Here is a 24,414-nt window from a genome sequence, read left to right as displayed (position 1 = left end):
TGTTGAACATGCCAAGTATTTTGGTACAGGAAGCATCAGAACAGGGACCCATTTGTAAAGGGTTCCCCCTCCCATAATCACCCACGTTCTGAAACACAAGCAACAACTAGGCATTAAAATAACATCCTTGGGCGCCTGTTGCTCAGGCTGCACTTTACCACAGCTGGGAAAACAATTGCCTCAAGCAAAGATCTTGTCTCCAAGTTGCTCATTTTGAAACAGGCAGCAAGTGCTGTGTGCACACAGCAAGGGATAGAACAATTGACACCCCCAACCCCCCCCCATTCACTAAACAAGGAGCTTCCTCTCCCCTCACCATTTCTCAGAGACTTTGGAAGAAGCCTAGTAAATCACACAGCATTACATAGCCCAGCTCCACAAGGCAATCCAAAACATACCTTTGGGGGAGGGGGAATAGACAATATTCCTGCATTTCCCTTGCCTGGTGCTGCTGGCCAGTACAGTTGCTCACGAAGGCTTCTCTGCCCTTGCACTGGGAGGGGTTGGCTTTGGGAGGGGGGAAGAGTCTCCCCCAAGTATTTTTGCTGCCTGTTCAGCTTCTGAATGAACAGACTGACAGGGGAGCCTCCAAAGATCTTCAAATAAAGAGTGCCATAGCATTTTGGAATGAAATGCAGTCACCAAGCCAGAGCCCATGGGCTAAGAGGGCCCTGCCCTCTGCAGCTGAGTGATAGAGTGAGAAGCAGAGCTGGATAGGCAGCAGAAAGAACAAAACAGAATCTTTCTCTTAACACATTTGTTATGTACTGAGAACAATAGGATCCAAATTGCAGCAGTCTGATTAGTCCTAGAACAATAGGATTCAGAATGCAGCAGTCTGATTGGTCCTAGAACAATAGGATTCAGAATGCAGCAGTTTGATTGGTCCTAGAACAATGCAGCAGTATGATTGGTTGGCAGGAACCACCCAATCCTGCTCCAGATAGAAGTGAATCCACAACCTGATTGGCTTACAGTAGAATTCCGGAATTAGCCAATCATGTGCAGCCCATTGTGTAAATAATCCATATAAAGCAGATACTGTGAGGGGACATTCATCCATTCCTCCTCACCACTATGAGCTGAATAAAGAGCATGAAATCACTTTGCGACTCTGAGTATATTTCACTGGCGACGAAGGTGGGATCCCGCTGAGCTGACTGCCACACACAGCACCGCAGCAACGCCACCTGCCGCACCGCTGCCTCGCACCGTGTATCCAGGCTTCAGCTCCGGGACACAAGGAACTCAGAATGGCAGCCATAAGCAGCTTCTCGCCATTCAACCCAGCATCTGGAGACTGGGAAGCGTATGCCTCCCGTTTCACCTTCCTCCTAGAAGCCAAAGGGGTCACTGACGAAGAAGACGCCAAGAAGAGGGCGATATTCTTCAGCGTCTGCGGAGAGGAGACGTTTGAAATCGCCCGGGCTCTCCTTGCGCCTGAAGACGTCGCTACTGTTCCATACAAAACAATAATGGAACAGCTGAAGGGGCACTTTTCGCCGCAGCCCTCAGTGGTGGCTCGTCGAAATACCTTCTACGCAAAGCGACAAGCCCCTGGGGAAACCATAACGGGGTTTGTGACCTCTCTCCGCCAAGCCGCCCGGTTCTGCAACTTCTCAGAGCTGGAGAACATGCTTCGTGACCGCCTCGTCGGTGGCCTGAAGGATGAGAAGCTGCAACGACGCCTCTACGCTAAGAAGGACCTAACGTTCCAGGTCGCTCTGGAGGAGGCCCTGGCAACGGAAGCTGCCGAGAGGTCGACGCAAGAGGCACGGCCGAGCCTGCCATCCCAACCGAGGGTCCACCACGAAGACCTCACCGACGACTCAGGATCCGACAGGGAGGAGGTGCACCGAGTACAGCAGCGCACTCAAGCAGCGCACAAACCACAGCTGCCTCGACGAGAAGGAGGAAACTGCGCAAGCTGCGGGGAGAGTCACGAGAGGAGGACCTGCCGTTTCCGCAACGCAGAGTGCAGGCAGCGCAGAAAATCGGGACACATCGCCCGGGTGTGTCGGGCTCGGCCCACCCGACACCAGGCATCAGAGGACCAACCCAAGAGCCCCAGGTCCCGGGGCCCAACGCACCAAGGCAACTCGACGGAGCTCACGGACTGCCAGGTATACCAGTTGCCCCACCCCAACGTAGAGAAAATTTATGTAGAGGTACAGATAGAGGGGGCCCCATGCCGCATGGAGCTTGACACAGGTTCAACTCTATCCATAATCTCGGCAAGGACCTTAAGGAAACTGTGTCCTACTGGGGGTCCCAAACTCAGGCCGGCCCCATTCACCCTACGGGACTTCCAGAAACGTAAGGTCCCCACAATGGGGGTGGGGACCTTCAGGGTGCAATACCGAGGGCGGACGCGGCAACTGGACTTGCTTGTGGTCAAGGGCCCCTACATTAGCTTACTGGGATTGGCATGGTTTGGACCACTGGGGCTAGCCATCACCGGGGTGAACCACACTACCTTACAAGTGGACGTGGACGCCATCTGCAAGGAATTTCCAGGGGTTTTCGACGGGAAATTGGGACAGTATACGGGCCCCCCCATTGCGCTACAGCTTGACCCCGCAGTACGACCGGTCAGGCTCAAGGCCCGCCGGGTCCCATTCGCCTTGAAACCCCGTATAGACGAGGAATTGGACCGACTTGTGGAACAAGGAGTGCTGGAGCCGGTGCCTAATGCCCCCTGGGAAACCCCAATCGTCACACCCGTCAAGCCTAATGGTTCGGTCCGCATCTGCGCAGACTACAAATGTACCATAAACAAGGCCCTCACGGCCCATGCATACCCAGTGCCAGTGGTCAGCCATGTCCTTGCCACCCTGGCTGGGTCGAAAATTTTTGGCAAGCTGGACTTGGCCCAAGCATATCAACAGCTGCCAGTAGATGAGGCCACAGCAGAGGCACAGACGATTGTGACGCACAGAGGAGCGTTCAGGGTAAAGCGGCTGCAATTCGGGGTCAGCGTGGCACCAGGCATATTCCAGAATCTAATGGACTCGCTCCTTAAAGGGATTCCTGGCGTCACCCCCTTCTTCGATGATGTGTTGATTGCCGGGCCCACACCAGAGGAGTTCGAGGACCGCCTCCGCACCGTTCTACACCGTTTCCAGACGGCGGGTCTCAAGGTGAAGAGGGAAAAATGTCTACTAGGAGTGCCTCAGGTGGACTTTCTGGGATTTATGGTGGACGCAGAAGGGGTCCACCCGACTGGGGACAAGGTACGGGCCATTTGTGATGCCCCAGCGCCCAAGAGCAAGACTGAACTTCAGGCCTTCTTGGGACTACTGAACTTTTACCATTCCTTCCTTCCCCACAAGGCGGCGGTAGCGGAGCCCCTACACAGACTCCTAGACAAGCGGGCCCCTTGGGTGTGGGGCCAGCGCCAGGAGGCCGCATTCCAGGCAGTCAAGGACTTGCTTGTCTCAAACTCTGTCTTGGCACACTTCGACGAGAGGCTGCCGGTGGTGCTAGCATGCGACGCCTCACCCTATGGCATTGGCGCTGTCCTGGGGCACCAACTCCCGGATGGAAGAGAGGTACCGGTGGCGTACTTTTCGCAGACACTCAACGCAACCGAGCGGAACTACTCGCAAATCGACAAGGAGGGTCTGGCAATCGTGAAGGGAGTAAAAAAATTCCATGATTTCTTGTACGGGCGGCCCTTCACCGTGGTGACTGACCACAAGCCGTTGCTTGGCTTGTTTGCCCCCGAAAAGCAGACCCCCCAAGTGCTGTCTCCTCGTGTCCTCAGGTGGTCAATTTTCCTTGCCAGCTACCAGTATGCACTGATTCACCGACCTGGGAAGGTGATGGGCCATACGGACGCCCTCAGCAGGCTACCACTACCAGAAACAGGCCCTGACCCAGCACCTGCACAAGAGGTTATGAGCCTGGAGCTGCTTCCCGACCGCCCCATTCAGGCACAAGAAGTTGCCCACCATTCCAAGAAAGATAGGGTCATCTCCCGAGTCCTGGACTGGGTGTGGAGGGGATGGCCCAGCAGCAGCCCCGGGCCAGAATTCGCCGGCTACACAACCCGCAAACATGAACTGTCGGCCCACAAGGGGTGCCTGTTATGGGGAAGCAGAGTCGTTGTTCCCCAGCCCCTCCGCAAAAGGGTCCTCACAGCCCTACACGAGACACACCCAGGGGTAGTAAGAATGAAGGCCCTTGCCAGGAGTTATGTGTGGTGGCCGGGGATCGATGGAGAGATAGAGGCCTGGGTCAAACACTGCCAGGCCTGCCAAGAATCCCGCCCAGATCCCCCAAGGGCCCCAGTCCAGTCCTGGGAGTCCGCCCGAGCACCATGGTCACGCCTGCATGTGGATTTCGCTGGCCCCTTTCAGGGGAAAACATTCTTCATAGTGGTGGACTCCTACACCAAATGGCTGGAAGTCGCACTGGTACCGTCCACTTCCACGTCCGCAGCCATCCGGGTACTACGCAGGCTGTTTGCAACCCACGGGCTCCCTGACACTCTCGTCTCAGACAATGGGACTGCATTTACGTCAGGAGAATTCCAAACCTTCACAGCACAGAACGCCATCCGCCACATCCGTTCGGCGCCGTTCCACCCTGCCACCAATGGCCAAGCAGAACGCATGGTGCGGACCACCAAGGACACCCTTCGCCGCATGACGCAAGGGGACTGGGAGTACCGCCTTGCCACATTCCTTCTAGCACAGCACAGCACCCCCAGCTCAACGACTGGCCGGAGCCCCGCTGAACTACTAATGGGTCGGCGCCTTGCAATCAGATTGGACCGCCTTCACCCCGATAGAGCTCAGGATGAGGTAGTGGTGGGGAAAGGCAGGAACCCCCGGACCTTCGAGGCCCAGGACCCAGTGTACGCAAAGAATTTTGGGGCAGGCCCAGCATGGGTACCCGCCACAGTCACCAGGGTCACTGGCCCAGTGTCATACGAGGTGCTAACGGATGGGGGGCAATGCTGGCGCCGCCACTGCGACCAGATACGGCGACGATTCCCGGGAGAAACCCAGGATGAGGACAGGTCAGAGGAGTCCCAAGGGAACAGCGGGGAAGTGAGGCCCATAGAGCAGGAGGGGCCAGCAGGAGAGGCAGAATCAGTAAATACAGAGAGGACCCATGAGGCCGAAAGGACACCGGAACCAGAACCACGACTGAGCGAGCCGGTTGCACCAGACCAAACAGCCCCATCACAGCCAGCATCCTTGGAACACGAGCCAGAACCTGAACCCCGGACCAGGGAACACCACAGGCCGCAACGCACACGTAGGCCGCCGGCATACCTTGAGGACTATGAATGCGACCTCCCGGGCAGGACTGGAACTTAGAGGGGAGGGGTGTTATGTACTGAGAACAATAGGATCCAAATTGCAGCAGTCTGATTAGTCCTAGAACAATAGGATTCAGAATGCAGCAGTCTGATTGGTCCTAGAACAATAGGATTCAGAATGCAGCAGTCTGATTGGTCCTAGAACAATGCAGCAGTATGATTGGTTGGCAGGAACCACCCAATCCTGCTCCAGATAGAAGTGAATCCACAACCTGATTGGCTTACAGTAGAATTCCGGAATTAGCCAATCATGTGCAGCCCATTGTGTAAATAATGTATATAAAGCAGATACTGTGAGGGGACATTCATCCATTCCTCCTCACCACTATGAGCTGAATAAAGAGCATGAAATCACTTTGCGACTCTGAGTATATTTCAACATTCCTCTTAGCATTTGCATTGACTAGGAATCTCCTTATGAGTCGGCATAGGCTGAGATCTACTGTATTTTTCGCTCTATAACACGCACCAGACCATAACACGCACATAGTTTTTAGAGGAGGAAAATCCGTAGGCATGCCACCCGTAGACATTCCCTCCATAACACACACAGACATTTCCCCTTACTTTTTAGGAGGAAAAAAGTGAGTGTTATGGTGCAAAAAATACGGTATTTTCAGGTTCTTTAGCATCTCTGTATGGCAATGGGAAGATGCTGCCTTTAAGTTGTCCTGGAGGTTTCCATCATCCAAGATGCCATCAGTCTCATGGGATGGGGCAGAAATGCACTGAAGCTCAAAGCAGCATGGAATTAAACACACACACACACCCGCTCTTAGCATCCATTTTGATCCATCATGGCTGCTCTCCTGTTTGCTGAAGTTGACTGTACCTCAGGCCTCACAGGGCCCAGATGATCAGCTTCCATTGGGTCACTGTGAGAAACAGGATCCTGGGATCAGATAGGCCTTTGGTCTGATCTAGCTGCAGGGCTCTTGTTTTGACCTTCTCCATTCCTCCCAAAGACGGGCTCCATGGTTTCCTGATCGCTGCCATGGGAAGCACAGGAAGCAGAGAAAGCACCCCCAAAACTTCCCAACAGTCCTTCAGAGGGGCTTCTCAGTAGAAGAAGCTGATGGATGCCTCCAGACTGTCAGTATTTTGTGTGAGGGATTCTCGCACATATAAGGAGAGCAGATTAGAGTGCCACCCTAGCAGAGCAGATCCTCTGTGAAAAAGAAACAGATTTTTTACTGTTCAGAAAGCAATGGAAAATGCACTGCACCATGTGGAAGGAACAAATGGTTCCCCAGGAAGTCCTATGTGGATCACAAGCCAATCAGAATGAATGCTCATTGCTGTGTAGCCTCCCTGCAAACAAATCAGAATGGATGCTCAATAAAGACAAGAGGGCATAGTCTAACCTCCGTGTAAGCAAAGAAGGATAAATGCCCCATAAACAGGTAGCCTGGGGGAGCCTGATGATTGAGGCAAGCAGCTTTGGTGGCTGTGGGTGGAGCAGTCTAATAAACATGGTACCTTGTATATTATTTATCTTGGCATATGTGAACAAAGTTAACATGCAGATTGAAAGCAGAGCTAAGCCCTGAAACCTTGCTGGAACAGCATACTTTACCCAGGGCTACAAGTGCACTGAGACTCTAAGTTAAGGAGAATAGGAAAGCTGAGTTTAGTAAGGAAATGCCTGCTTGGTAGGAAAGATGCTAGTTCTGTCTGAGGTGGAGCTACAAAGAGCCCTTGCCTGCTGTTTGTTCTCAGCAGGAGAGACAGAGGCTTCCTCTCCCACAGTGAGGATGATGAAGGAGGATAAAGGAAATGAAGAAGGCAATCCTGTGAGTAGCCCCTGAGTGTAGGTCAGCCAGCACAGCTTAAAGGGCAGCCTGGGAAGTCTGGAGGTTCCTCTCCCTCTCTCTGCTTTCCTCCATGCAGACCCAAAAGTCTCTGATGCACTGCAGCACTCCCAACCATTTCTATGCCTCCTTTCTGGTCACAGTCCACCCAAGACAGCTCACAACATGATCATAACACAATAAATGCAACAGCCTAAAATAACCAAAACCAACAAAGGCATCAGCATTAACAATTTCAAACAGTCGCAAGGGCTTGTCCACACTTCTGCTCATCCCATTCCTAGAAAGCAGGGGTCCAAGTGCTTTTCCAATTGTCCCACCAAATATCCCCAGGAATTCCCATGGTTTACCATTGAAGTAGAGGAAATGTCAATCCAATTCAGCAGTAAACAGCTGGTTTTCCTGGGGGGAAGCAGCAGTGGAGGTGTGGATGAGACCCAACAGAACAATGAAACAGAACCATAAGCAGTTTATAAATTCTGAAACAAACAAATGTCTGTTGGAAAAGCCTTCTTTAGGAAAAGGCAGTTTGAAAATGACGAGCCTTTAAAACCCGCACAGTTTGCAGAGGCCACCATGCACACCTCTGAAGAGAGAGGGGCTGACAGTTTGGGAGAAAGGACAAGAAAAAGCTCTGTTGCCATCATGGCTGCTTCACAAGCAGGCTGACAAGCCAGGCCATGGCTCTTCAGATTACTGGGTCCCCAAACTGTTTAAGGCTTTAACAGTTAACAGCAACATTTTGAACTGGGCCTGAAGCCACATCAGTAATCAGCGCAACTGGTATAACACTGGGTGCCACACGCTCCCCCCTCCAACTCAGCAGCAATTAGTGTCCTGCTCCAGATGGAAACAGTCTTCAAGGGCAGCCCAGTCAGAGCGCAATTCCAGCCACTGGAGCGAGCCTCTCCACACTTGGCTCTCTGGGTGATGAGCAAGAGGCTGAGTGGCACCTGCCACAAGCTAGACCTCTCTGGCAAAGAGGGGCAGGGAGGCCCAGCAAGCCCCGCCTCCTTCCCTCTGCCAGAGGCACTTGGCAGCGCTTCCACTGGCTGAGGTGGGAAAAGGATGTTGAGGCAGCTGCCCCACTGAGGCCCCCCTCAGAGGGTTCCTTCTCTCCCCCCCCCCCGCTGCGCCAGACCTCCCCTCTTTATTATTTGTCCTACAACAGCTTGAAACCAAGTAGGGTTAATAGCTCTCCATGTGTCCTGGCGAGATGAAACTACCATTGGGAGACCCAGGACAATTTTTATATAGGATTAGAAAACAAAAAATCAATATTTAATTATCTGTAAGCGTTGTGTGTCACTGCATCTTTAGCTGGCGAAGGCTGAGTGCTGCCGCCGCCTTCATGGACAAAGTTAGCCATTAAAGGATCGCATCTCCTCTCCCCGGACCTTTATGGGTCCCGCTGTAAATAGAGCGCATTATCGCCCTGCACATGCGGACCCATTGTTATTTATCTCCACTGTTATGTAGTGTAGTTTCACCCTGGGCCAACAGGGGGATACTGTATATAGTTTTCACTCAGGTCTGTAGATAGTTTTCACTCAGGTCCGCGGCAGTTATTTTAGGCGGGAACTCTGGGCTGTTGTGGTTACAATGTTGACAGCCGGCTCCCTATAAATAGAGGCCGGCTGAGCTGTTCGCTGTCAGTTCTACTCCAGCTTGCCAGAATAAAGAGCTACTTGAAGAAATCGCTGTGCCGGCTGCTATGTCAACCCACGACTTAACACTGGCGACGAGGATGGGATGGATGGACATCAGAGCACAGCCAGATGCGGCCAGCCTCTGAACTGAGCTGAATCACTGAGCTGAATCACAGAGCGAAATCACTGAGCGAAATCACTGGGCAGAACCAATTCAGAGCTGACTGTTCTGGCTAGAGCACTGTGTTCCATCCATCGCCCTTCACGCCGGCATCGGAATCATGGCTTCACTTGTGCCTCTACCGCCGTTTGCGCCAGCCTCTGAATCATGGGACTCCTACCTCGCTCGGTTCGACTGCTACCTCCAAGCCAACGAGCTGACAGCAGTATCAAAGGATCGGAAGCGGGGCCTATTCCTCAGCCTCTGTGGGCCTGAGGTGTTTGAGACGGCCCGAGCGTTGGTTGCGCCTGAAGCAGTCCAGGCAACGCCATGGGACACGATCCAAGAGAAGCTCCGCAACCACTACGCACCAAAGCCGTCCAAGATTGCTGCCCGCCATGCGTTCTACCACCGGAACCAGGCAGAGGGGGAGTCAATCAACAACTACACCACCGCCCTGCGACAGGCTGCAATGCACTGTGAGTTCCGAGACTTAGACGATGCCCTGATGGATCGAATCGTCTGCGGGGTCCGGGACATCCAGCTGCAACGACGCCTCCTAGCCAAGCCAGACCTCACGCTACAGAAAGCCATTGAGGAGGCTGTGGCCTCAGAAGCTGCTGAACGCTCCGCCCAGGAGATCCGCAAGTCCAGCAGCCCGCGTCTTGCTAGGGAGCCAGTTCCGGTGCATCATGAAGAGGCCAGCAGTGAGGAGGCATCCTCCAGTGAAGACGATGACGTGCACCAGACAAAGCGGGAGCGCAGGAAGTTCCAACAGAAGTCCAAGGGCCAACCGGAATGTGCTGGCTGCGGAGGCAACCATTCCCGTGCCAAGTGTCGATTCAGAGACGCCATCTGTAGGAAGTGTTCCAGAAGGGGCCACATCGCTAAGGTCTGCCGATCGGCTCCGTCTGACACCCCCCCTTCATCGACTCGCAAGTCCAAGTCTTCACTCCAGTCTGCCAAGGAAAGTTGTTTCGCTCTCACCAACTGCCGCTGCCCGTCTGGAACCACGATTGGCCAAACCGACTCGCCTACGCGACGCAAGCTGAACGTCACGGTGCTCATTGAAGGAGCTCCATGTGACATGGAGATCGACACCGGGTCTGCCCTGTCCATCGTGTCATGGAGCACCATCAAAAGACCCACAAGGGCCTTTTGCATCGGAGTTCCAGCCCTTCGCAACCAGACAACATGAACTCTCAGCTCATCGTGGCTGCCTGCTGTGGGGAGACCGCGTCGTGATTCCCCAGGGACTCCGTCAGCGCATCCTGGAGGCTCTGCACGTTGGCCACCCGGGAATTGTCAAAATGAAGGCGTTGGCTCGGTGTTACGTCTGGTGGCCTAATATGGACGATGCCATCACTGCCTGGGTGTCCGCCTGTCAAGCGTGCCAGGAGTCGAGGCCTGCACCACCGGCAGCTAAGGGACACACCTGGGAGACGCCAAAGACACCCTGGTCGAGGGTGCACATCGATCTGGCTGGCCCCTTTCACGGCCGGACCTTTATGGTAGTGGTGGACGCCTATTCCAAATGGCTGGAGGTCGCCCTGATGCCCTCCACCACTACCGAAGCTGTCATCCGGGTGCTGCGAGGCCTGTTTGCAACACATGGGTGTCCTGATGTCCTTGTCTCTGACAACGGACCGCAGTTCACGTCAGGCACGTTTGAGCGGTATCTTTTGGGACTGGGCATCCGCCATGCCCTAACGGCACCCTTTCATCCATCCAGCAACGGGCAAGCGGAAAGAATGGTGCGCTCGACAAAAGAGGCACTGGCGCGCCTGGACCGGGGAGACTGGCATGAGCGGGTCGCCGAATACTTGTTCGTGCAACACATCACCCCTCATGCGGCCACAGGGAGGAGTCCTGCTGAACTGCTTATGGGCCGCCGCCTCAGGTCACCGCTCGACCGGCTACACCCAGACTTTGCCGTGGCTGAACCCCCAGGCTGTGCCAACGCACCACGGTCATTTGTCCCAGGAAACCAGGTCTTTGCCCGGAACTATGTGGGGGACATCCCTTGGGTGCCAGCCACAGTAGTGGGAGTCACTGGACCTCGCTCGTACCAGGTGGCACTCGAAGACGGACGCTTGTGGCGACGGCACATAGACCAGCTTAGGCGCAGGGTTGGGGACTTGGACACTACCGAGGTGCCCCCAACTGCGCTTGCGGCTCCAGAAGAGACACGTACAGATGGCGAGGCCCCACCTACACCTCCCTCGCAAACTGCCAGCGTGGAGCCGAACCAAGCCGGTTCAGAACAGACTCAGACCACTCCACTTGCGGAGGCTCCACCCACAGCAGCGGATCCAGGGGAGTTGGTTCCAACGCCACCTAGGGTCGCACCACAGCCTCAGCGAGAACTGTGTGGCTCTCCGGACTTGGCTACCAGTCCCCGGCGGTCTGGCAGAGTTTCCAAGCGCCCAACTTATTTAAAGGACTATGTTGTTGGACAGGTATCACTGTTGGTCTAAGTATGGGAAATGTAACCGATATGCTTTTGTGCTTAATTGAACCATTACGCGTAGTGCTGTATATAAGGAAACCATTACGATTGTAACTAACGCCTTATCTCGGTGGGGAGGGGTGTTATGTAGTGTAGTTTCACCCTGGGCCAACAGGGGGATACTGTATATAGTTTTCACTCAGGTCTGTAGATAGTTTTCACTCAGGTCCGCGGCAGTTATTTTAGGCGGGAACTCTGGGCTGTTGTGGTTACAATGTTGACAGCCGGCTCCCTATAAATAGAGGCCGGCTGAGCTGTTCGCTGTCAGTTCTACTCCAGCTTGCCAGAATAAAGAGCTACTTGAAGAAATCGCTGTGCCGGCTGCTATGTCAACCCACGACTTAACATCCACCATCTCTATTTACTTATATTTATGGGTGATTTCTCCTGGATATTATATGGCTAGGTTAACTTTAACGGGATTCATTAAAAGGGAAGCTTGAAAACTTTGGAACATCTACCTTTCAGGGGGAGGAAGGAAGGAAGGAAGGAAGGAAGGAAGGAAGGAAGGAAGGAAGGAAGGAAGGAAGTCTGCAGAAAAGAAGCAGTTGCCTCTGAGCTGCTGCAGCTGCCCAACCAGGCCAGGCCAAAGCCTCAGGCCACATTCGCACGATATATCTGAAGCGCTATGATACCACTTGAAACAGTCATGGGAATCGTAGCTTAGGGAGTGGAATTTGTTGGTACCCGTCAGTCTCAGGAGATAATGGAGTGTGTTTCTGGGGGTGAAGTCATACCGCTGGAGAATCACAGTACCAGCTGTGGCTGCAGAAACCAGTAGCTCATGACTGCTGCCTCCAGCGTTGTTTTTGCTTTGTTGACGTCTCCAGGGCGCCAACCTGGGCAGTGTGTCTGGAGGTCCTGGGCTGCCCAGACAACAATAACCCCTTCTTGGCCTCACTGGTTTGGTCCAATAGAAAGCAGAACAGTACATTTGGCACCAGCTGGGCTGCAGGAGTTGCAGGACGGAGGCGTATAAAGTGTAATGATCTCTGGCAGGCAAGCAGGCCCTGATAAGAAGTAATAACTCTCTGGTAGTTTTATGTACGTTTATTTACAACAAAACGCATCCAGAGCACAGCTTCTTGCCTGCTCGCATTGACGATAGTTGGTCAGTCTGAAGTTTCACCCCTCCCACAGCAGGAAGGACGTCAAACTCCCACCTTTCCCCTCTTGCCCTTCCATTGCCCTCTGATCTTATCCAGTCTCCTAGAACAGGGACTGAGAGGCTGGCCTTCGCCCTCCCCACTTCCACTTGACACAGTCTCAGACCTCTGCTTTTCTGCTGATTGCCTAGCAGCGCTCTGGCTGCCTTCCAACTCTCCCGCTTCTTGAGAGCTAACAGTGTCTTCCTCGAGAAGGGGGGTCAAACTGCCCTTTCTTGACTCTGTGAGACAGCTCTCATCTGCAGAGTCGGTCTTTCTCACACTTAGCTCAATTTCTGAGCGGGTGCCATGCCCTCCCTTCTGCTTCCACTGCTGGCAGAGAAGCTGGCTTGGGGCTGGCTTCCGGTGAGACCTCACTGAAATCTCACAAGACGCCTTCGCCTCTTTCTTCAAATCGCCCCATTTGCCTTTTCTTGGGTGCCCAGCACCAACCAAACAGGGTGTGGGTCTCCACTGGGCACCCTGGGAGAGGAGGTGGAAATGCAGTCCCAAGAGCATCCCTGTGACCTGGGGAGGGGTTCTCAGGTGCTGCTGCTGCTCTGCTCTTGTTTACCAGAAGAGCTGCAGCCTGTATCTTATAAATATAGAAGGATGAGTTAGATGTCTTAGCACCTGCAGGCCAAGCTGGGCCAGCCTGTAACCCAGCCTGCCTGCACCCCTTGGGGAGATGACCGGTCGGGGGGGTGCTCTTTTGCAAAGGTCATTATGGATGGACAGCCCTCTGATTTCGGTTCCGTATGGCGACCCCAGGCAACACTTGCCCCAGTTGCCCCTGTACAGCGAGAGATTTTTTAAACATTTTGTACCTGGGTAAGGGAGCCAGGCAAGTCAGGAAGGATCGGTGCCTTTGAATCACCTTGCAGGTGTTGGAATTGGGGAGAAATGTGGCCAAAGAGGGAGGTGAAGTGGAGCACGGCGTGACAAAATTGGAGAGGAGGGCTCCTGTCTTCCTCACTCACAAGACTGGGGGTTGGCCCAGCTGGGGGGTGAAATGGAGGCCAAGAGACAGGAAAGGAAAGGCAACTTAGCACAAGGGAGGGAGCCAGCGGGAGCTATGGGGGGAGGTCAGTCCAGGACCCCGGAGACCAGGGTTGTGCACACATAATGTTTGGCAGCAGCTCCAGGGCACTCCCAGCACAACAGCCCCCGTCCAGCTAGATCCTGTAGATTCATGAGAAGTGCTGCTATTGGATACATTTTGCCGCAGAGCAGCTTCCATCTGTTTGAAAATGGGAGTCGCAGCCAGGGGTGCCTACTTGAATAAATTATGGGGAGAGGGGCAGGTAAGCCCCACCTTGCATAACCAAGCACAAGATGAGGCACACACGAACCATTGGAATGGCAATGCCCATTGGCTTTGCAGGGCCCCGGGCCCCTCAAATATTTAATGGGGGGACTGAAGGGACCTCAGTCACTAGGAGTTGGCTCCTATGGTTGCAGTTAAGCTGGGGGGGGGGTGTCCATCGGAGGCAGCCACTGCCCATGCACAGGTGGGGTAGGAGCTCAGGCAATTGCAGGCATGGGAAAACCATCCAGTAATCAGGAGCTGGTGTGCCCAACTGTGCAAAATGCCACTTGGAATGAAGCAGTGGGGGGTTGCTAAAGTGAACATGTTCTGAGGGTAAAATCCTGACAGAGCCATGAAGCTCTGCCTGTGGGGCACATCCACACCACCTCTTAATGTGGAATTGGTATGTGCTCCTTGTGCACCCTTTAACCCCCCCCCCCACACACACACATCCATGCAACGTTCACTGGGGAAGCTGACGTTCCAAATCTCTTATGGAGTTTCCCCATCCTCAGAAAATCCAAAATGGACCTCTGCTCTGCTGAAAAGGGCTCCTGCCAGCTTTCCTTTCATGCTTTTGTCTGGATTTTTCTTGGTTTTTTGATGAGGGTGTTTTGGATGTGGAGCAGCTTCCACAGAGGTGAGGGTGCATAAAACAGCAAATAGTGGGGGGAAGGGAGAAGGTGTGGAGACCCCAGGTTAAAATCACAACCAAATATAAGGTGCTCAGGTATGGTCTGCCAGGGGAACCAATCAATGATCTGAAATGTGGATTTTGTGGAGAAGTCTGGACGGGACCTTATTCGGGGCAAGGGGTGCACTATTATGCCACCTTGAGCTCCTTGGGGCTAAGGCAGGATATAACAACAACAACAACAACAACAACAACAACAACAACAACAACAACAACAACAACAACAACAACAACAATTTAATTTCTATACCACCCTATACCCGAAGGTCTCAGGACGGTTCACATAAAATATCAAATACATAAAATCAAAACAAAACCAACAACCCAACAAAAAATACTCCAAAAGAGCCAGCATTTTTTAAAAGGATGTAGATCAAGTCAGGCAAAGGCCTGGTTGAAAAGGAACATTTTTGCCAGACAGGGAGCCACTGCAGAGAAGGCCTGTTCTCGTGTTGCCACCCTCCGGACCTCTCATGGGGAGGCACACGAGGAAGGGCCTCAGAGGATGAATGCAGGGTCTGGGTTGGTCCATATGGAGAGAAGCGGTCCTTGAGGAATTGCTGTCCTGAGCCATTTAAGACTTTGTAGTTCAAAATCTGCAAATATATCAACAACCTCAGATATGCGGATGACACAACCTTGATGGCAGAAAGTGAGGAGGAATTAAAGAACCTTTTAATGAGGGTGAAAGAGGAGAGCGCAAAATATGGTCTGAAACTCAAAATCAAAAAACCGAAGATCATGGCCAATGGGCCCATCACCTCCTGGTAAATAGAAGGGGAAGAAATGGAGGTAGTGAGAGATTTTACTTTCTTGGGCTCCATGATCATGGCAGATGGTGACAGCAGTCACGAAATTAAAAGACGCCTGCTTCTTGGGAGAAAGGCGATGGCAAACCTAGACAGCATCTTAAAAAGTAGAGACATCACCTTGCCAACAAAGGTCCGTATTGTAAAAGCCATGGTTTTCCCAGTAGTGATATGTGGAAGGGAGAGCTGGACCATAAAGAAGGCTGATCGCCGAAGAATTGATGCTTTTGAATTCTGGTGCTGGAGGAGACTCTTGAGAGTCCCATGGACTGCAAGAAGATCAAACCTATCCATTCTTAAGGAAGTCAGCCCTGAGTGCTCACTGGAAGGACAGATCGTGAAGCTGAGGCTCCAGTACTTTGGCCACCTCATGAGAAGAGACGACTCCCTGGAAAAGACCCTGATGTTGGGAAAGATGGAGGGCACAAGGAGAAGGGGACGACAGAGGACGAGATGGTTGGACAGTGTTCTCGAAGCTACCAGCATGAGTTCAACCAAACTGTGGGAGGCAGTTGAAGACAGAAGTGCCTGGTGTGCTCTGGTCCAGGGGGTCACGAAGAGTCGGACACGACTAAACAACAACAACAGGTCAAAACCAGCACTTTGAATTAGACCAGGAAACTGTTTGGCAACCAGAGCAGTTGGACCAGGATCGGTGTCATATGCTCAAACCATCTTGCCCCGGTGAGCAACCTGGCCGCCAAATTCTTCACCAGCTGAAGTTTCTGAACCGTCTTCAGAGACAGCCCTACGTATAATGCATTGCAGTAATCCACCCTGGAGGTTACCAGAGCATAGATAACAGTAGTTTGGCTGCCCTGTCCAAATAGGAGCGTAGCTGGGCCACCGGCCGAAGCTGAGGAAAGGCCCTCCCCACCACTAAGGCCTCAAGTGAGACGCATTCCACGGAGATGGGATGGCACTGTTGTGGGCGAAAATTGCCGCCACAAGCCCTGACATTGGGTTGGCACGCAAGGAACAGGAAGGTGGCTGTTTTCTACCTCCAGCATCTGAGGCAATCTCTGAGCACCAGCAGCTGGGGAGCAAGCCTGGAAGAAGGCTCCTGCTCTGCAGGGAGGGCCCCCTTGGCCACTGCAGGAAGCCGGATGAAGAGGTACCCAACCCAGCAGATTCCTTTGGTTTAACCTGCTTCAAGGCCCAGCAGAACAGAGCCCTCCAGCTTGCCCCTTGGATGGGGAGGAAAGAAGCAGCCATGGCTGGCTGGCTGGGCCACCTTTGCTCCTTTGCCTAGCCAAACAGCCCGCATTGCAAAGGAAAAAGGAATCCTCCTCAGTGACTGGGAAATGGAGCCGAGGCAGCGATTCGCGGCTCTCCTTTGCTGCAGTCGTTAATTTTCCCCTCTCGCCGCAGAATTACGGATGACTCACAGCCGCTTGCGCCATAAATACGTTCCCGCAGATGCATGGTGGGGGGCAGGGGGGGCTGGAACAGGCTGCCTTTGAACGGTTAATTGACTTAATTGCTGTTAGCTGGGCTATTAGCGCACTAGATCCACCCCAGTGACCACAATCCTTCCTTAATGGGGCTCGCTTTATTTGGATGCCAGGCTCCAGTTACCGTTACAGGGGAGATTTCCAGTTGCTGATTACCCCATGAATCTCTAATTGAAGGCACGCAGGCAGAGTCAAGCTGCTTGAGGGGGGCATTAATAACCAGTCATTTGGCAAGGAAGCACTCTGAATTCGGGGGGGGGGTGAGGATGGGGGGTGATGCAAGTGGCTGTTTCAGGTTGTTGTTGTTGTTGTTATTATTATTATTATTATTATTATTATTATTATTATTATTATTATTATTATTATTATTAAATTAATGCTGCCATCTGACTCGCCACTCTGGGCAGCTTCTGCCATTTATAAAAGCATAGTAAAAATGAAACCTTAAAAAGCTTCCCCAAACATGGCTGCCTTCAAATGTCTTCTAAAAGTTTTGTAGTTCTTTATATCCTTGTCATCTGACAGGAGGACGTTGCCCAGGGAGGGCGCCACCACTGAGAAGGCCCTCTGCCTGGTTCCCTGTAAGCTTGCTTCTCTCAGTGAGGGAACCAGCAGAAAACCCTCGGCGCTGGACCTCAGTGTCCAGGCTGAACGATGGGGTGGAGACGCTCCTTCAGGTATACTGGGCCAAGGCCACTTAGGACTTTAAAGGTCAGCACCGACACTTTGAATTGTGCTCGGAAACATACTGGGAGCCAATACAGTATAGGTCTTTCCACAAGCACGTCTCCAGTGTCCCCTACCCTATAAAAAGCATTAATCAGAATAGCAGTTTGCAGAACCCACTAAGGGAGATAACAACACAATAAAATTCAAAACAGTAACAACCAATTGCCCATTTATTTAAAATCCAATTCAAACTATTTAGTTTAATTAATTCAACAAAATTGATGAACGTGATCAAGTGACACCAAAGTTTTGACAGCTGATAGTCATTTACACCTCAGTGACCCCCCTGCTGCCCCCCTTTCTCTTATCGCCACTCCTACCCTAGGGAATCCCACTGCCCCCCAGGGGGTCGTACTGCCCACTTTGGGAGCCACTGAGCAAAGGAATCAGTTAATCCCCGGACGGTGAAGTTGCTACAGCCAGAGGCCTCAGGTTCTTCCTCTTTTTACATTCTTCCAAGGGGGTGGGAAGGGGCTGAATCAAAAACAAGACCATCAAGGACAAAGTCATCCTCTGTGTTGCACTGATAAAAAGGGGGGGGGGGGAGAATATTTAATCATCGCGGGCAAAGTCCTTTCTGTTTGTGATTATATGTTGCTGCCATCTCCAGGCCCCCAGTGCAAACGCCTTAATTGAGTCTCCCTTGATGCAGAATTACCTGGAAAGAGACATGCAAGCAGGCAAGATGCCAGCCCTTGCCAGCCCTGCCTTGAACAGCCCAGGTGCTCAGCACTCCTCCCTCCCTCCCTCCCTCCCTCTCCCACACACACTTCCCTCCCAGTTTTGGAACTTGAGATTGCCACCAAACGTCCCCTCAGGGCAGTGGGCATGCAAGTATCAGGCCTTCCAGATTTGGAGAAATGACTGTTCTGCGACTGATTTCTCACCAACTTTCATGGGCTGGATTGCCAACTCTTCAGGTGGCCTCCAACAGGAAGGCTGTCCAGGCACTGAGGAGGGACAGTTTAGTTCATGGGTCGGCAAACTAAGGCCCACAGGCCGGATCAGGCCCAGTTGCATTCTTGATCCGGCCTGCAGACAGTCCGGGAATCACCGCGTGGCTCACCAGCGCTTGGATCGCCAGCGCACACATTCTTTCCCTCTCCCTCCCTCTCCTTCGCAGGGCGGCGCTTTTCTCCTCACAGACGGAGCAATCTTGTGCCACGCTGGGCGCCATCGAGGGCAGGAGTCGCCTGCCTGCCTGCCTGAGCAGGGCGCCGCTGTGAAGGGGGTGTGTGACACCGGCTGCTGCTGTGTTTTCGTCCTGGTCCTCCTCCCCCAGTCCGCCCTTCCTTCCTTCTCCGTGCCCCTTTTCCATGCCGCTTCCTTGCGCGCTTTCTTTGTCACGGGTTGGCAGGCAGCTCTGTCTTCTTCTCCGCGGTGCCTCTCAAGAAGCAGCAGCAGCAGGTGGTGGGTAAAAGCTCCGGCGACGCCCCGGCTCCCCTACCTCTGTCTGCTGCTCCTCCAGCGGGGCTGTACTTCTGTCTTTGCTGGCCAGTGCAGCCTCCTCCCCACCACAGCACCTGGCTGGCTGGAGAATCCCAACTGTGGCTATTGGGAGGACAACTGGGACAGGTAAAGTGAAATATCTTCAGGCCTCTTTGCGGGCAGGCAAAAATCATTCTCCCCTTTCCCAAAAAATATAGTCCGGCCCCCCACAAGGTCTGAGGGACAGTGGACTAGCCCCCTGCTGAAAAAGTTTGCTGACCCCTGGTTTAGTTAGAGGTGCAACTAAACATGAAACTACATGGAGCTTATTGAATTTTCAGGAACGTTAAGGTAGGGCCAGTGGCGTAGCGTGGGGGGGCGCGGGGGGGGCGGCCGCACAGGGCGCAACATCTGGGGGGCGCACGCTCGCACTCGCAGCTTTCTGCCCCTACCGGGTTAGGGGGCGCAAATTACTTGCCTTGCCCCGGGTGCTGACAACCCACGCTACGCCACTGGGTAGGGCCCCTTAAAAAACAACCACAACTATTTAAAAGGTAGATATTTGCAGTCCACAAGCCAAGAGATCTGTGCAGGATGAAAGGGCCACCAGGATGTCATGAGGTCTGTCCTGTGTTGCTTCCAAGACAGGGAAGCCCTTGCAAAGGCAACACCCAGCTGGGCTGGCTCTCCCTCCCAGACCCTCCAAGGCCCCCTATTTTCCAGGGATGTCTCTGATTTAGAGAAGCTGTCTGGTTTCTGATGTGATTCCAGAATGTCCCACTTTCCCTTAGGATGACCCTATTTTCTTTGGAGAAATATTGAAGGGTACGGAGTTATCCAACCCCCAAGTCATTTATATATGTTGGAAGCTGCCCAGAGTGGCTGGGCCAACCCAGTAAGATGTTCGGGATATAAATAGTAAAATTATGGAACGGGACACCTCTATTTTCATTGGAGAAATGTTGGAGGGGATGCCCTCCCTGACCAGCTTTTCAAGGTGCATTCAGCAGGCAGGATGAAAGGAGGGGCTAGTGGAGCTGAAAGCATCCCCTCCCTTTGTCCCCCTTGAATAGCTCTGTGGCATCAGCCCAGGAAGGGTCACCTACCAGCCAGCTGCCCCCAGCCAGAAGGAGGCAGAGCAGGGCCAAGGCCACTATCCCCCTGGTCCTAGGACATTGTGCAGCTGCTGGTGGAACTGGATCCAGAGGAGGGGTGAGCAGAGGGTTAGGAACAGGACCTCTGGGGTGGCGCCATCGGTAATGGTGGACTCCCTCTGATCCGGAGCGACCAGTTCCATGTGAAACGGGTCTTCTCCGCTACGGCGAAGCGGGGACCCTTTCAAAAATCACAGGCGGATGAAGCCTGTGACCATGGGACTCGGCGGGCACCTTTAGCACCCCCCCAACCCGTAAAGGAACCCACTAACGGGCTCCGGAGCGAAGAGGGGGAAGTGGCGCGGTGCTGAGAGTCAACTGCTTCTTCCGTGGAGCGAAGCCGCACAGCCGTTGCCGGAGAGCGCTGCCTTTTTCCTGGGACAATTTGGCTTTTAAAACAATCACAGTGAGTACTTAAATTTCGGACAATTGGACTCTAAATAAGGACTTGCGAGTAGAAAGGAAAATTGGACTTAAAAGTTTATTTCAATTTGGTACTGAAATGGGAAGGTCTAAACAGGAAGTCAGCCTTCCGTTTCTTTGTAGATAGATCAAAGCAAAGACATGGCAAACTAGAGTTCAGAAAATCGCTTGCAAAGGATTAACTTTCACCATTTAAGATTGTTGAACCCCCTTCAGAAGCAGGAGAAGTGGGGGGATTTTTTCTGGACTGTTTAAACCTGCAGAAGTGAGTGTAAAGCAAAGTAATTTTCTACCGTCTTGATCCTGGAGCGGGGTGTCAGGACTGACGTTTTTTGAAGCTCATTGACCAGAGACAAACGTTTTTGACAGATAGCTAAAAGAAGAGAAACATAGTGATTCCATTGTTCCCTTTCGCATTTTAAAGGAACAAATATTGACAAAATAACTGAAAAAGGAAACTTTGTTGTTAGATCTGCCTTTAAAAGAAAAGAACAAATAGAAGTTTTTCCCCTAGAGGGAGCCTGTGAAACTGTAATCAATTCTGAATCGGGGAGCTTGCAGCTGTTACAGATTACAATCGTGGGAATAGACTTCTGACCTTGCAGGACAATGTATTCAGAAGCTCTGTTGTGTGCTCTCTGTAAAACAAGTGCCCTATTGGAACAGCTACATGAGAAGACGGACTTGATGACTGATGCGATCAGAAATTTTGAACAGGCAGTGGGAAATTATATGGAGTCCACCCAGGAATCAAATCAGGAGTGTGCCCTGACAGAACAGATGAGGGAAGAGGATGTTGCTGAATCTTGGGCGCCAGAGATGGAGGGAGTTGTGGCCCAGCAGGAACATGAGTTTTTGGATTTGACAAATGAGCTTGGAAAAAGCCAGATTTGGAAAGATAAAGTTTGGTTTGGCTTGGAAATGGGGGGTTGGATAGACCCCCCCTATGCAGGGATGTTTGGACTTTTCAAGTCTGATAATGGGCCGTGAGATGTTTGGGGTTGTGGGGGCTCTTAATTTTGGTGGGACTTTGAAACAGGTTCTTAAATACCACATGGAGTTCAGTGTGGACTATGGAAAAGGGGCTGATTTGTCGAGAAGGGTCAAAAACATTGTTAAGCTGGAGTTCCCATGAGTGAAAGGAGCAGGAGACAAAGGAAAATATAGCTATAAATATGAAGAAGAGCCGCGGAAGGGACATGGAAGGGACTTAAGGGCTTTGGATATAAGATTACCAGGTTAATGAGCTAGATTGATGGGATAGAAAGGACTGACAAAACCCGGTACCAGGAGGAAGAGACGCTGGATGAAGATTGGATTTTTTTTTGTTTTTTTCTATTAGGATTGTGTAGTGGTTGGGAGTTACTCGTGCGTAATCCTGCCCCGTTTGAGCATCGGATTGCCTGGTTAAACCCTCCGGACTGCACAGCCCATCTCAGCGTGGCTGCCCTTAGTCACTCGTAGAATCTGTCTGTGGGCGTTTCTTAAAGCGTTGCCAACATAAGAGCTGTTTGACGCCCAATCGTCTCCGCCTCTCACTGCGCGGGAGTCTCCTGCGCAGGGTAGGCGTGGGCAGCGGGGTGCTTGGGCTCTCCTCACTAACTTCCAACGAAGAGTCCTGGAGCCCCTGCACCTCCCAGTCCCGTTGCTCTCCTGGATCCCTGGTGTTACACTCATTCTCTTCCCCTTCTTCCCAGCTGAGTCTCCCCCTAGCGCTGGGACCTTCTCCTGCAGAATCAGAGACCCTCTCCTTCTCCCGTGCCTCTGATGTCAGTTCCCTGACAGATTGTTTTACAAAAGAGATGAATGTTAGAAAAATGTTGGAACGAAATTATTTGGCTTTAGTAAAAATATTTAAAGAATTATGTAAGAATATTATGGTTATGAGAAATTGGTAAAAGACTTAAGTTTTAAGCTTTAAGGTTTTTTATAGTAAGATAAGATTAAAATAGATTAAGGTAATGTAATGACAGAATATTATGAAATATGGAAAGGATTTGCTGCGACAATTAACAACTAGGATACAAAAAAAGGGAGGAGGAGGAGGTCAAAGAAAGAAGGTAATGACAGTTAAGGATTTGAGAATATTGGATTTGTTTTTAAATGTTTGTGGTATATTTTTGTTTTTTGATCGTGTTGTGTTATTTTTTGATTTTGATTTTTATTAATTTGTATTGTTTGATGTGGTTTGTTTTTTCTTGGTTTTTTCTTTCTCTTTTTCTACCTTGTTTTCTTTTGTAATTCTAAAAAAAAATTCAATAAATATCATTTAAAAAAAAAAGAGCAGAGGGTTAGGAACAATCCCAAGACTGACCTGAATTGAGCCCATTTGGTTTAACTTTCATTTATGTGCGATGTGGGTGGTGCTGTGGGTTAAACCACAGAGCCTAGGACTTGCCGATCAGAAGGTCGGCGGTTCGAATCCCCGTGATGGGGTGAGCTTCCGTTGCTCAGTCCCTGCTCCTGCCCACCTAGCAGTTCTAAAGCACATCAAAGTGCAAGTAGATAAATAGGTACCGCTCCAGCGGGAAGGTAAACTGCGTTTCCGTGTGCTGCTCTGGTTCACCAGTCATGCTGGCCACATGACCCGGAAGCTGTACGCCGGCTCCCTCGGCCAATAAAGCGAGATGAGCGCCGCAACCCCAGAGTCAGCCACGACTGGACCTAATGGTCAGGGGTCCCTTTACCTTTACCTTTATGTGGGATGTAATCCATTGGTACATTCCTTGTTTCCCTAGAGTGGACACAGTGTTACTCCAGCCAAGGTAGAATTTCCTGTTCCACCTGGTCTGGAGCATTCTCCCCCTGCATGCAACCAGCTTGGTGGGCATGACCCTTGCAGACTCCACAAAAGGTCCAGACATGCAGCCATCCTCCTCTTTTGATGCCATTTCTTCTCTTGGACTGCACTGCTGGCTCTCTGCCAGCAGCACACGGGCCCATCCTTACAAGGATGTCAGCCACACTGTATCTGTAACTACAAGCTAAAGCCTGCCTTCAGGGATCCAACTGTGAACTGAATGTGAGTAAATTTTTCATTACTTATAAGGAAGACTCTTGTGTCTTTATTCTTTTAGGAGGGAATCAAAGGGGAATATACTGGACATGCCAGATTGGATTGCTTAACTAAAGAGATTCAAACGAATCTGCAACTAGCTTCTTGCTGTGTAAAGGGGAATGAGCTCCGCTATATATGCATGACTCTCTAGCGTGATCGAGGAAGGATAATATTCAATCAGTATATCCTCTCCTACTATCCACAACATTCCCACAATTTGTTCAAGAGAGAGGGGAGAAAGGAGGTTTGGGTTTGCATAAGAAGAAGAAGAAGAAGAGTTTGGATTTGATATCCCACCTTTCACTCCCTTTAAGGAGTCTCAAAGCGGCTAACATTCTCCTTTCCCTTCCTCCCCCACAACAAACACTCTGTGAGGTGAGTGGGGCTGAGAGACTTCACAGAAGTGTGACTGGCCCAAGGTCACCCAGCAGCTGCAGGTGGAGGAGCGGAGACGCGAACCCGGTTCACCAGATTACGAGTCCGCTGCTCTTAACCACTACACCACACTGGCTCATAACATTAGTATGCGCTAATTTAGAGAGAGAGATGCAAATTTAGAAATATTTATTTTATTTATTGCATTTATACCACTGGTTAGGTAGGTTAAGATGAGATCATTTTTTATTATTTTCCTATTTATTAAATTGATATACAGTCCTTCCTTTGTAGATCTCAGAGTGGTTCACAGCATAAAAATGCAAGATAAAAACACAAAATACTTAATGAGAACAAAAAGTCAGATGGATAGCT

The 24,414-nt window shown here is 51.6% G+C and overlaps 1 long non-coding RNA gene across 1 annotated transcript in view; it reads left to right on the top strand.

Moving 5' to 3' along the window:
• The window catches only part of LOC310694058, a 183,571-nt gene extending 160,684 nt beyond the window's left edge, over nt 1-22,887 (top strand). Inside the window, exons 2-3 of the long non-coding RNA XR_014519507.1 lie at nt 20,264-21,952; nt 22,392-22,887. This is a non-coding gene — a long non-coding RNA (uncharacterized lncRNA). The remainder of the gene's footprint in view (nt 1-20,263; nt 21,953-22,391) is intronic.
• Nucleotides 22,888-24,414: the final 1,527 nt, after the last annotated feature.

This window comes from Podarcis liolepis (assembly GCF_965112155.1).
Source record: "Podarcis liolepis genome assembly, chromosome: 15".
Lineage (NCBI taxonomy): Eukaryota > Metazoa > Chordata > Lepidosauria > Squamata > Lacertidae > Podarcis > Podarcis liolepis.
This window is presented reverse-complemented; position numbering and strand designations above follow the sequence as displayed.